The 13,701-nt window shown below is 44.3% G+C and overlaps 1 protein-coding gene across 2 annotated transcripts in view; it reads right to left on the bottom strand.

The window, feature by feature from the left end:
• The window catches only part of C9H11orf68 (chromosome 9 C11orf68 homolog), a 44,932-nt gene extending 31,725 nt beyond the window's left edge, over positions 1-13,207 (bottom strand). Inside the window, exon 1 of one of the 2 annotated variants that reach the window (XM_086938305.1) lies at positions 12,759-13,207. The gene's annotated coding sequence lies outside the window, so the exon portion shown is untranslated. Of the gene's footprint in view, positions 1-12,431 lie in introns of both variants that reach the window. The other variant, XM_086938306.1, reaches the window with a different exon arrangement.
• Between the last annotated feature and the right edge of the window lie 494 nt (positions 13,208-13,701).

Here is a 13,701-nt window from a genome sequence, read left to right as displayed (position 1 = left end):
AATAAACCAGCCCATGACAAATTGGCATACCGCCAGCTGTCAATGCTAAATATAGATGATAAAATCCTAATATGAATACTCGCTACCGATCTTTTGCCTTTAATGACCACTCTGGTGCATAAAGACCAGGCTGGATTCATTCCTGTTCGCAATAAGGCAGAGAAAATACGACACCCCCTACCCATCTTAGAGGCAAACAAAGGAGCCCCAGAAACGGCGGCAGTCCTAGCAGTGAACACAGAAAAAGCTTTTGACAGCCACAAAATGACCTACCTGTAGGAACGGAAGAGTGATCAATACAAAACACCTCAAGTGGCAATTCAATGAGAAAACAAGAAAAACAAAAATAGCTAAACCTGGTGAAGGAAACAAAAGTTAATAATAAAAAGAACCCTCACTCATCAGTGACGAATGCCCCAAGAATCTTTTTGGATGATGCAGTGTTCCGCAAAGAGTGGGCGCAGATTGCGTGGCACTGCACCAGGGATTGGGGCGTTCTAATCATCAAAACGGCACTTCGTTTGTCTGAAGCCCTATTAGAAATCCAAACCACTGAATCCCATTTTAAAGCGACACTCACAGGCTATAAAAAGAAGCTGGAAGAGCTAAATAAGGAGCAGAATGAATATAAAGAAAACCTAGCCCAATCTAAGGCACAAAAATTGCAGAAAGATCTTAAACGCTGGTCCTATACCCGCGTCTATACTTAAGCCAGCCCAGAATATGTCCCGACAGCAGTGACTGATTATAATTCAGACTCCTCAGCAGATTCAAACACAAGTGCCTCAAGTGGAGGCAACACCAAAAGAAGAAATAGAGAGGGGTCGAGGGAGGGGTCGAGGAAGAGGCCGAGGGAATCAAAGTTATCCCAATTTTCAAGGATGGCCACCACATTTCCAACAGGGACTAGCACCATACCAACACAACCCTTTCCGACCCCCTTTTCCCCCAATGATGGGGTGCAATCCGCACTTTGCCCCACATCCCCAATTCCATCAAAACACGTACCCTCAGTCTTTTTTTAGACAAGGGCCGACGAGGCAGGGGGAAACAAAAGGGATCCAGCCAAGTCCACTGGGAACAACCAGAAGCAGTGGGGGACAACAAGCAGAGCAAGACGGGGGATCAAAGAGCAGGCCCAAGCAACATGAGAGCCTAGTGACAAATTTGTCCTTGTATACACTAGGCGCAGCAGAAAAAATAGTTCTGGAAAAAGGCTTGGGGTTCATACCCACTCCCCGACTGGATCGGTTCAAATTACAATGTGAGCTCAGTGAGTTTTTTAGGAAACTGAGATTAAAGAGCTTTTTTGAAAAGAAGGAAAATTAACTACCAAACACTACTCTGAATGACACGCCATTCAAACCAAAATCAAACTTTACCCCTCCACCACTTCTCATACCTCCTGAGATTTTAGCCTTTGAACAGGCTGTACTTCATGAGGTGGAAACCTTAACTAATCCAACCCCTTTTAAGAACTTGAAAGTGACTGAATATCAAGCGATCCAGTCACTTAAACAGAACACAGAAATTGTGATCAAAAGTGCTGACAAAGCCGGAGGCATAGTGATTCAGGATAAACTGGATTTTGATTGTGAATGCCAATGATTACTGAACCACAACAATAACTATGTACTCCTGAGAGAAGATCCTTCGGAAAATCTACGCAATGAGATCTGTGAGCTAGTCTCCACAGCTGAACGGGAAGGCTGGATTTCAAAACGAGAATCTGATTTCCTGATGTCCTCAAGTGGGAAAGTACCGTATTTTTATACGTTACCAAAAACCCATAAAAACATCCTGCCACCATCCGGACGACCGATAGTCTCGGGCATCGGGTCTCTATTGGAACCTTTATTGCAATACTGCGATTTCTTTTTTAAACCAATAATACAGTCTACACAGACGTACATAAAGGATACTAAGAGCCTGCTAGCAATGCTACGGACAATCGAAATGCCAGAGGAACCCTGTTTCCTGGTCACTCTCGATATCAAAAGCCTTTACACCTGCATACCACAAAACGAGACCATCAAGGTGGTTGCTGAGGCTCTAGAACAAACCACCTGGAATTTTTCCACAACCCACTGTGGATTGTGCCACACTGGCACTGAAGCGGAACTTTTTTTGAATATGAAGGCAAGATCTTCCTTCAAATAACAGGGACTTCTTTGGGCAGCACTTTTGCCCCTTCGGTGGCAGGATTGTATGTCTATAGCTTTGAGAAGAAATTCATTCTGGTTCCGGAAAACCCTTTTGCATCCAACATCGTTCTATGGCAACGTTATATAGACGATGTCCTCATGATATGGAAAGGTGAAGAGGCGACGCTTCTCCCTTTCTTTTACTGGATCAACCACTGCAATCCTCATCTTAAATTTACCCATGAGTGTGCAAAAGAGAGTATTACGTTCCTTGATGTGACAATCAACAAACGAGAGAATCTGCTCCAAACTAAAACCTTTTATAAACCGACCTCCAAAAATAATTTGTTGCACTTTTCCAGTTTCCACCCGCGCCCCCTGAGGGAGAACCTCCCGTTTGGACAAAACCTCTGCATCAGGAGGAACTGCAGTGAGAAGGATGATTTTAAAATCCAAGCAGATGAATTGACAAAAAAGTTGGAATTACGTGAACACCCAAAAAAGATTCTTGCTACAAGTAGGAAGAGAGCTACCAACCAGCACAGGGAGGCTTTACTGGACTCATACACGAAAGAAACAACAACGGAGGTACCTTTAACGTGCGTAACCACCTTCAATCCCTTGTCAAATGCCGTGAGTCGCTGCATCCAAAAACACTGGAAAATCATAACAAGCAACCAATTTAACTGGGGCAACCCCCTATTTTCATACAAGAGCCACAAGCCTTAAAGACTCACTAGTTCACACTCGCCCAGTAAAACATCAGAGTAGACAGGAAACTACAGTACTTAATGCCTGGGTGCTCCCAGCTGTGATGGGCCATTTCCCATGAGGGAATTGTAGTGTCTGCAACTTAACTGTACAATAAAAGTTTCTAAATATCGAACCTGGGAAACAGTGGGTACAACGCAGCCACACAAACTAACACATGTAATGTGGTTTATTTAATAACATGCCCTTGTGACCTCAAGTATGTGGGAATGACAACCAGACGTGTTAAATTGAGGATTTGTGAACATCGGAGTAACGTCCGATGTAAGAGGAATGCTACCAAGCTGACAAATCATTTAATTGAGAGAAATCATACACCAAACAACATGCGCTGGACCATTATTGAGCATATCACCGGTGGTAATGAAAGGAGTCTGTTCGAGAAAGAACAGAGATGGATCCATCGTCTGTCTAGTCACCGTTCAGGATTGAACGATGACATTCCATGGGGATCAGTGTTGCGACGTTAACAGCATGACCTGCAAAGAATGCAGATGAACAAAACACACCATACTTCTCTCTGTAAAGATAGTTTCTCCACATACTATAAAAACAAGGGATCATTGGGTACCCCTCTCTGTGCACAAATACATCCATGCCAGCCAAGACAGAGCACCCTATAAGTACCAATAAGCATTAGCTTCTACCAACATGTACTTAAAAATAACATTAAAAAGTTTTGTATTTCCCTCTAATAACACGGAGTGGAGCGGAGTGTTAAGCTCGAAGACTCTGAGCGTAACAATAAAGTTTTAAACTTGAAACAACTTCTGGCCCCTTAAGTGGAAAGGAATAGAAACAAACGTCATGATACGCGACCCACGTGACCCGCGTTTGACGTTATTTCACACCGCGGCGCCCTGGTCCGATGTTCAATCGGGCCAGGGAAGTGAAAACGATAGGTTGCCTGTGGAGAGCCGCCGGCAACAAAAAAGTAAGTGGGTTAGCAAGGCGGGAGTTTTGAGAGGCAATGCGATTGGGAGTGAGAAAGTCTAAGCAACGCGGATGTTGCGGGAGATATTAACAGCTTTTTCACTTATCCAATTACAGATTGCACGGCGTGAAGGAAACCCCTGTCGTGTATGCCCATGACATGCAGACAAAAAGCGCATTTTGTAAGTCCCAGGAGAGGTTGCTTTTCCTTCCATGATTTTAACTAATAACGGAGCTCTCACTGGTTCTGTCGCGGTTAGTCTATGATTTTAAACAGCGTGCACTACTATTTTCTTTGTATGACCTGAGGCGTGGTTCTTTTCTACTGAATAGTTTGAATATTTTGCAGCCTCTGACAAATTGCTGCGACAATTATAGTCGCCGTAAATTCACTCTAACTCCTCAATAACAGTCGATTTGTTGCAATATGGCAATACCAAGAAGTGAAGAAAAATCCATTTCTTGGCAACTTAAGCACGATATATGCTTGCATGAATAGTGTGCCACCATAATGGGTGTGAGCTGGTGAAGGCAAGGGTTTGGAAACACTGCCCTGTGATTTCTGTTACAAGGTATAAATATAATCATGTGATTAATATGTCTCTTGAATTACTGCTCTATTTCCTCCCTACAGATAGAACGGCCCCAGTAAATTACTGAGCGTGCCCCCACGGATAAATCCGTGAATAATTCACTACAATTTTTACTAAAAAAAAAATTTCACATTTATATCCTCACGGTTGGGTGCGCCTTAGCGCGTGCATACCGCCAGAGGATTACATTTACGGTCCAGACGAATGCTGAGCAATTCTGGCTCTTAAGCTGAAACATGTTGACCAATTTTTTAGAGGACTAAGGGTTTTCATTTTTAAAAAACCTACTTCTTAGTCCCACATTCACCTGTTTTTAACTAATGCTGGTTGGACTATTAATAAAGTAGTTGACCGTCACAACTACGCATTTTTTAAGTTTTGCACTCATTTATCACTTTTGGTTTTTCACTGCATCAACACACAAAAGAACCAGCTCCGCTGTAAACAGGCGCAGTAGCACACTGGGAGGACATTCAGTCCTTCCAGTGGTAACAAAATGATGAAGCATGTCACCACCAGGTTGGTGAGTGAGAGTTCTTTTTATAATTAACTTTTATGTTCCTTCACCAGGTTTAGCTATTTTTGGTTTTCTTGTTTTCTCATTGGTTTTCTCATTGAATTGCCACTTGAGGTGTTTTGTATTGATCACTCTTCCGTTGTTAACAAAAGTTTGATCTTAGGGGTAAAAGAGTGATTGTCGTACACCCTGACTCTCCTATTGTTTAAAGTCCTACTTGAGTCATGGCGTGCTTGATGATGGGAGAGGAATTTATCAAATGGATCAAACTCCTATATACTAGGACCACAGCTCGAGTGCGGACTGGGAGAATTATATTGCAAAGGTGGCCAGTAGAGTGAGGCACCAGACAAGGTTGCCCGCTCTCCCCTTTGCTTTTCACCCTGGCTGTAGAACCACTAGCAAACGCAGCAAGAACAGAGCAACTTTACAGAGGGCTGCATGTCAGAAATACATACCACCTCATAGCACTCTACGCTGACGACCAGGTTCTGTTCCTGGAAGGGAGGGAAGAAGATTTGATGGGTGCCCGCACGCTGCTCGAGAGGCATGGCTCCAGATCAGGGCTAAAAGTGAGCTGGGAGAAGTCTCAGCTTTTCCCGGTGACCCTCATGCATGACCTAGAGCACCTGGGGTAGGGGGACCAGGAGGACAAAGAGGGGGCAAATCTGTAGTGTGCATTCCCTAACTTAGGAGCACAGCCAGAAACAAAATTGCCCGGATGACTATCATGTCAAACAGATCTTACAGCCATGCACAAGTTAGCGGGACGACGTACTAGGAATGTGCCCAAACTGGCCATACCTGCATCTCTACTCCCAAGATACAATCACCACATTAGCGACTCTCGGGGGAGGGGGGGGCAAGGGTTTGATCCAACATGAGCTATGACTATGAAGCACTCGGATGAGTAATTGTTTGATAGGCTGTCAACAAGTACATCATGAATGCTATGTTGGACATTGCTGAACTGCTCTGATGTTTTTGAAAATGGATCAATAAAATCAGTTTTTTTATTAGCTGCTCTTAAGCTAGGAGAAGTCAATACAATTTGTTCAGCTTATGTGACAACCACTGTGCATTCCAGTATCATGAGTTGGGCCAGGAGAGGTTTCCTTAAGTCATACCGAAGTCCTATTATGCATATAAACCTTTTAAAGGTGCTAATACAAGCACTTGCATTACCAAAAGCAGTGGCAGTTGTGAAATGTCCAGAAGATACAAGTGGACAGGATTTTGTGCCCCAGGCTAATGCACTAGCAGATTGGGCAGTTAATTACGCAGCTGAGTGCACAGCCCCTCCTGTGGCATCAGATTCACAACATGTCCCTGTTCTGGTGGTTCAGACTGCCTCACCGCCCAAGTTGCCTCACTGCCTGAGTGAGTCTAATATTACCACAGACTGACACGCCTCATTATGCTGAGAAAGCATGGTTGCATCTCAGAAAACTACAGGAGGCTGCTCCTCCAGGAAAAACAATTCAAGAAATGACCTAATGTATAGACAGCTATTAACAGGTAAACCAATGATGCCACAGACTTTGCTTACGATAGCTCTTCGCCAGCTGCGTTTATCAGCCCATACCTAAAGAGCTCATTTGTTTATGCAAATAAAACAAGACTGGTTTGTTCCCAATCTACACGACACTCACCATGTTCCTTCATAAATTCATTGTCTGTCAGCAATTCTCCCCTAAACCCACATTGAAAGTAATAAATTCAACCATTCCACAACCACAAGGTTTCTTTAAAGCCCTTCATATGGTCTTTGTAGATATGATCGATAGATGCAGTTACTACAGGTACTTAATAATTGTGGTCTGTCCTTTTTCTGTTGGATTGAAGCGGGACCAAAAGTCAATTATGATGCTAAAGCAGCAGCTACAAACATGAGTAGAAAACATATTGCAGTTTGTGGTTAAAAACCAGTTTCGGACCAAGTTTTGCGCTGAAAAGAGTAAGGTGAAAAGTGCACTTGAAGATACACTGGAATAAGTAACTTGAAAGGGTTTCAGTTAAAAGCCAACCAGTGTTTAGCAAGTATGAACATATTTATGGTTTTAGCAAATGGGATCACCTACATGCAATTTGTGCTTCCAAACAGATTATAGGTAAATCTACAGCCGGTACTGTCGGGTAGATCAATTGCTTAGTATCTCATTAACAAATAATATCACAAAAAAATGATTTGCCCACGTTTGGACAAACAACGAAAACACACAGAGAAGAAAAACAAATTATTCACATATTTGTACTACTCACTTTTTGATTTGATTAAAAAATAGATTTATATATATGGCGGTCACAAAAAGTATTTCATCAATATAAACAGAAAGTGACTTAAGTGAGATGAAGTGACAAAGTGATATAGTACGTGAAGAATGAAATACTCAGACATAAAAATGACACACACATATCCAATACTTCAATCAAGATCGGTCCTTTCACAATTCTATATCACGTTTCTCCTCAAAGACCCTAACAACTAACTTTTTGGCTTTGGGATGAGGGAACTGGTGGACATGGTCTAAAGGAGTGTCTACATTTCGATCTTCTGACTGGACTGCCCAAAACGTAACTTTCTCCCTCGAAAGCTGTGCTCCATGCTGCAGGGTGCTTCGATTCTGCTGTTAAAAAGCATCACCACAGTACTTCAAATTCTCAAATGGCTTCCCATTGCAGCTATAGCTATATATGAAACACCTTCAGCACTCAAAGTCCTACACATCTCTGCTCCACAACACCTAGCATCGAAGCTAAGATATTTGGCATGCTCAGGTTCACACACAAACCAGCACACTGCTTCTGCTTCTTGAACCACTGACTTTCAGAGAGGAACATACATTTAAACAGCCCTATTTTTGTCTCTGGTCTAGACGCCGCACATTTGTTGTCTCAAAGAGAGACATGTTGTATCTGCTTCTGGGCATACAGCCCGCCTATAGGCTTCCCATTTGCTGGAAGCCTTGTTGCTCTTTTTTTCCTTCTCCCCATTTATCAAGGGCATGCATAAGGCATGTCTCTTCTGTGTTTTGCCCTCCCCAAGTCACCCGCCCAATTACTCCTCGACCTACGCAGAGGCCAATTTAGGACATTATGTCTGCACTACTTTTTTGATTGTTTGTTAACAGCGCTTTTCATGAGGCTCCCAGTGCTTTTCCGAGACCAATCTGCTTTGCCACTTGAGGCGCTTTTCCAAAGTCCAGATTATATTTTGATATTCTTGTGCGCTGAGCTAGAATTCATTTCTAGGATTACGATCAATAGAGAGTTTTCAAATATATGTGCGTTCTGTATTAGCAGGACTTAAACCGGTGGGGGGTCATGAGTTTGTTCTCCCACTATCAGCCACCTAATTCTCATTGTTATAACTCACTCCAGTTTTCGATTCTCCCTGTTCTCAGCTCCCTCTAGTTGCGGCTTGTTGTCTGGCCCTTCGTTGCCTCCCCTGTCTTGACCAGTGCTTTACGTCAGCATGTACTATCCGGTATTTAGTACCTGCACAGGTACTTTGAATAGTAAGTACCACCAAGTCCATATTTCCATTTATATCACTTACATTGACTTGGTGCACAGCGCCCCTGTGTGCACGACTGGGGCCATTTTTAGGTCTCGTCTCTCAATGCGCATGCGCATTGAGCAGAGCAAGACAATAGGGACTTAAACAGACTTTAAACAACTGGCGATTTGGTGCTGTGCCCGTGCGCTTTTAGGTCAATGCGCAAGCGCATTGACCTAAAATGCGCGTGCACAGCATCAAATCGCCAGCCATCTGTTCCCCCAGCAGCTCGTCCCACTCCGCCCCACAAGTTTCCCCCAGTGTGCGCTATACCTTAGCATCACTCCTCCCACACCTTTGAAGTGCACTTCAAAGGCCACTCTCCCTGCTCCGCCCCCTGCTGCGGCCGTGTCGCATTTCTCCTCCCCCCTCCCCACAGCAATGCCCTCTGTATTGTTTTGTTTTATCTCTCTCCATTGAGCGCTCTGCATATGCTGGCACCCCTGCTGTGTATTTTCAACCCCTCTACATTTCTGTCTAATTTCTTTCCTTATTTTTCTTTTCCATACGTTTGTATGCTACGTGTATACATTTTTCCATGTTAAATCTGTTCCAATAAAATGAGTTATAGGATTTGGGTTTGAACAGTAAACTTTGGTCAGTGTGCACAGTAAGACACTCCCGGAGTTTTCGCTTTTTACTTTGAAAGGCCTCATGAGAGCGCCCGGCTGGCAGCGGTAATACTCACGGCGGTAATTATATTACCACGTCGCTTCTGTGCGATTCTCTCCCCCATGCTCAGAGTGGCTCTTTCTCGCCCGTTTGCTTTCTCGCCGTACTTCGTTTTGCTCTCGCCCATGCTCTCACACCGCCCCTACAGCAGTGGTTCACCTCACTCCTTCGGCACATTCTTTTCCTTTTGAACAGCACGATGGTGCTAACAATGCTGGTAAATGTTAGCACAGTTTGGATAAGATAAACTGGCATTTTGCTGTTCAACATTTGAAACGCAGTAAACTCCTACACTGCGCTTCATGTCGAGCAGCACAGTGCTAGCAATGCCTGTTTAATTTAGCACAGCTGATGACTTACTGGCTGTACCTTAAATCTCATTATTCACAGCTAACATACTCCACTGCATTCACTATTCAGGCGGAAAAAAGCTCGAGCTCGCAAAGCGCATTGCAGCCTCTTCATGGCAGCAGGAACCTGCTGGAACTCAACAGCTAGCAGAACTAAAATCATGTTTTTGATATCAGGTAAGAAATGTGGAGTCCAGACCTATGTTGCCTCCACTTTGCAAAACTGGGATTATTTCTTATGCAAAAACCGAAATCTTAAATTTCATTCCAGGTCCTTAAACATGTGTTAATTCTTCCTAGGAGGTGTGAATAATCATCCCTCAACATGATATGCAATCCGCGACTTCCTCACCCCCAACACCATTTTTCTTTTCCATACGTTTGTATGCTACGTGTATACATTTTTCCATGTTAAATCGGTTCCAAAAAAATGAGATATAGGATTTGGGTTTGAACAGTAAACTTTGGTCAGTCAGCATCCATAGCATTTTTCTTTGTGCACAGTAAGACACTCCCGGAGTTTTTGCTTTTCACTTTGAAAGGCCTCATGAGAGCGCCCGGCTGGCAGCGGTAATACCCACGGCGGTAATTAGATTACCACGAGGCGAATTATGACCCATGATTTATGCTATTTCACCCACAAATGGGAAAGTACCCGTGGTATGATTCTAATTGCTAGGCTCTGGCCTGTATCCGGGGCGCAGCTCAGAGAAGGGCTCCCACTTGACTGTCTTGACAGATTTGTGGGCTTTGCAGGAGGGCCTGTCAGGTGAGTGTTAACAACAAAATAAAAGCACTCCAGGCACCCCAAATGTCTATAGGCCGGAACAAGAGGGAGGGGACGGGCTTCCATGGTGGTAAAAGCTTCACTGTTTACCTCGTGCAGTCTGCTTTACCTCCAACCCCTAATTAATAAAGACAGAAGAAGAATTCTGCACCACATTGGGTCTATTCTCATAGGAGAACAAGGGTCTGAGTTTGGGTAATCCCCTTGTCCGATCACTGGGCCTGCCGGGCTGCTGTGTGGATGCTCAAAAGTCTTAGAATTCAAAATCTCTCAACTCAAGGAGAGGATGTGGCGCCAACCCCTCTACACCCCCCACTCACTCTACACCCCCCACTCACTCTACAACCCTCTCTACATTACTCACTCTACACACCCCTCTCTCTCTACACACCCCTCTCTCTCTACACACCCCTCTCTCTCTACACACCCCTCTCTCTACACACCCCTCTCTCTACCTCTATCGCCCTCACTCAATCTATCTATCTATTTATCTATCACCCTCACTCTATCGCCCTCCCTCTATCTTCCGCCCTCCCTCTATCGCTCTCCCTCTATCTATCAATCACCCTCACTCTATCTATCTGTCTATCGCACCACCACAGCATCACTCAGCACCACCACAGCATCACTCAGCACCACCACAGCATCACTCAGGGGCACCACAACATCACTAAGCACTACCACAGCATCACTGAACGCCAGAGCATCATTCGTCGCCACCACATCACTCAGCGCCACCAGAGCATCAGTCTGTGCAACCATTCAACAACAACTGGTTCAAATATGTTCTCTCAATGTTTCAAGGTTTATTACAAATGTCACAAAAAGATGTTAATATTTCACTTCTGTTCTTGGATTTTCGTCACAATAAAATACACTGAACATAATCTTCACAAAAGTTATTTACAAAAGTTTAAGCTATTGCCATTATAAATTACAATAACGTTTTATTTAAGTATTAATTATTTAAAAAAATAAAGGCCATTGTTATTTGTAATATGAATACATCTAAGTCACGTAAATAAAACATATTGCATTACAAATGCTATAGGTGTCACATTTGCAAAAGTATAACTATTGGCATTGTAAATGACAAAGCTATCAATTTAGCTATTTTAAAAACCAACACATAAATAAAATATGTGTCATTTACAAGACCAATAGCTCCAACTTTTCTAATGCGAGACCTATTGCATTTCCAATGCTTGTTTTTCTTCAGTTACCCCTTGTCAACTCCAACACCAGCCACGATTTCCCCCTCATTATTAGCCCATGATGTAAGCTTATGGAGGAATCGCCAGCTTAGACAAACATTGTGTCCACTGCCAGGAGTCACTGTTTATGCCTCAATCCGTCAATATAAACCAATGGGGAAACTACATTACCCCATTTTTCAAAAGGATTCTCCCACCTTGAAAATGTTGCCATGTATGTACAGTCATGCGAGTGCGAGTGGCAGCCCCAGGCATTGGCAATGTTAATGCTTTTGTTTATCTCAATAAAAACAACACAGGACTGCACAAATGCATTTACATTGCCAACGTCTGTAGCCCTCGGATTGACAAGACCTATTGACTTAGCCAATGCTTGTTGGTAATGCGATAACTCTTCCTCCAGGCCTATGAACTACTAATTTGTTGCCTACTTTCAGGGGCGAACTGAAAGCCCTTCTTCAAAGACACTTCAAATTATGGCTATATTCCTTCTGATCTGCTTCTTCTTGGCACTTTGAACTCACACTTTCTCACCTGCCCTTTTCCTGTTTTTCTGCCCAGTGACATACTGCACCACCATGACTTACTGATGGATCTTCGCTGCCTGTTTACGTTGTCTAATTATTATGTTTTACACTTAATTCACACTGAACTGAAGCACCATCTTCTACTCTCACTTTTTCACAAAATGTCCATATAATAATGCTAATTGGATTCACGGTGCTACGCTTGTCTTTCTCCTCTTACATTAAATAAAACCTGTGTAAAAGGGGTTCTTTGCTACTCAATATGAAATGCGTGTAAAAATTCATTTCCGTATGTAACGTTCCAATCTTTATGTAAAGCAGCCTTCGGGTATTACCTTTGCTCCATAAATAAATAAATACTCACGCCTTTTCTATCACGCTTTTCTCCCACGCCCAATGGACTTTCTCGCCCATGATCTCCACTACACTCCCCACGCCCTGTCACAAGTCCTCTCGGGCAGGCTCATACTTAGTTCTCCATTATCACTCATCAATCATGGTCATCTTCCTCTCCATGTTGCCTGCGCCCTCTGCCGTGGCCAGGTTCCTGCCTCTAATCCTCTACCCCGCATCCTCCAGTAGTGGCAGTCTCCCTTGCACCAGGCCGGGTTTATCTCCGCCTTTCCCGGGCCACCTTCTCCCCGCGCCGCCAGGCCTCTCTCTATCTACCCGTAGGCCGGTAGCTCCTCACCTCTCCGTGAACTGCGACGCTCGCCCCCTGGGCTTCGCTGCCGTTGCCCGGGTGTTGTCACGGCTTCCCAGCCCCACGCGCCCCGCACAATAAGGCAACTTTATTGGGAGGAAGATCAGCGTCCAGGGCAAGGAAAGGCGGGGGAGGGAGGGCAGGACCGGGGGGTGGGAGGAAAGAGTTGAAGGGGCGGGCGAGAGACATAGCAGTTGGATGGCTGGGCTAGGGGGAGGAAATGCGACGAAGACAGAAACAGGACGGGTGTCAAAGATACGAGATGACGAAAGCTTGGGACTGAAGGGGAAAGGGAAGGCGAGGTGAGGAGCAGAGGTAGCGACCATTGCAGTGAAACAAAACCAACAGAGTGCGCCCCGAACCGAAAGTGGGAGGTGTTCGTGGCAAGCGGCGGAGAAAGGGCGGTCGAAATAAATGAGGGACAACTTTGGGACTGAGAGCAGTACACTGTACGATGAGGGGAATAAAGCAAAAGACGGGTTAAGGGCCAGTTTTAGAGATAGCATAGAGTTGGGTGGGTTGGCAAAGGGGAGGAGAGAAAGGAAGAGGGGCCAGCCTAGAGGGAGGGTTATAGGAGGCGACGTAGAGAAACAGAAGGGCTGGTGTGCGAAAGCTTTATTAGCTCTCTGGTGTCGGTATTTCAGCTTTGGGTGGAAAGTAGAGTACAGGCCTGCGGTTGATGGTAAGCAATGAGGTAATATCTGCAGACTAGTAAAATGGAGTGGAAAAATGTGAATGTTTGGAAACTAAATAATTTGGTCGGTGAACGCATGTGCGCAAATGTATCTACATGACTTCAAAGGTTATCTTTAAATCTTTAACTAAAAGCTACTTTCTTTCTTTTCAGGTCGAGGATAGGCAGCGCTAGCACTGGCTCTTCGAGACATGGTGTATTCACTCTATGGGCTTGGAGCCTGCCCCCTGCTTTGGA

The sequence above is a fragment of the Lissotriton vulgaris genome, chromosome 9 (assembly GCF_964263255.1).
Source record: "Lissotriton vulgaris chromosome 9, aLisVul1.2, whole genome shotgun sequence".
NCBI classification, from domain to species: Eukaryota; Metazoa; Chordata; class Amphibia; order Caudata; family Salamandridae; genus Lissotriton; species Lissotriton vulgaris.
Note: the sequence above shows the minus strand (reverse complement) of the source record. Positions and strands in the feature narration are given on the sequence as shown.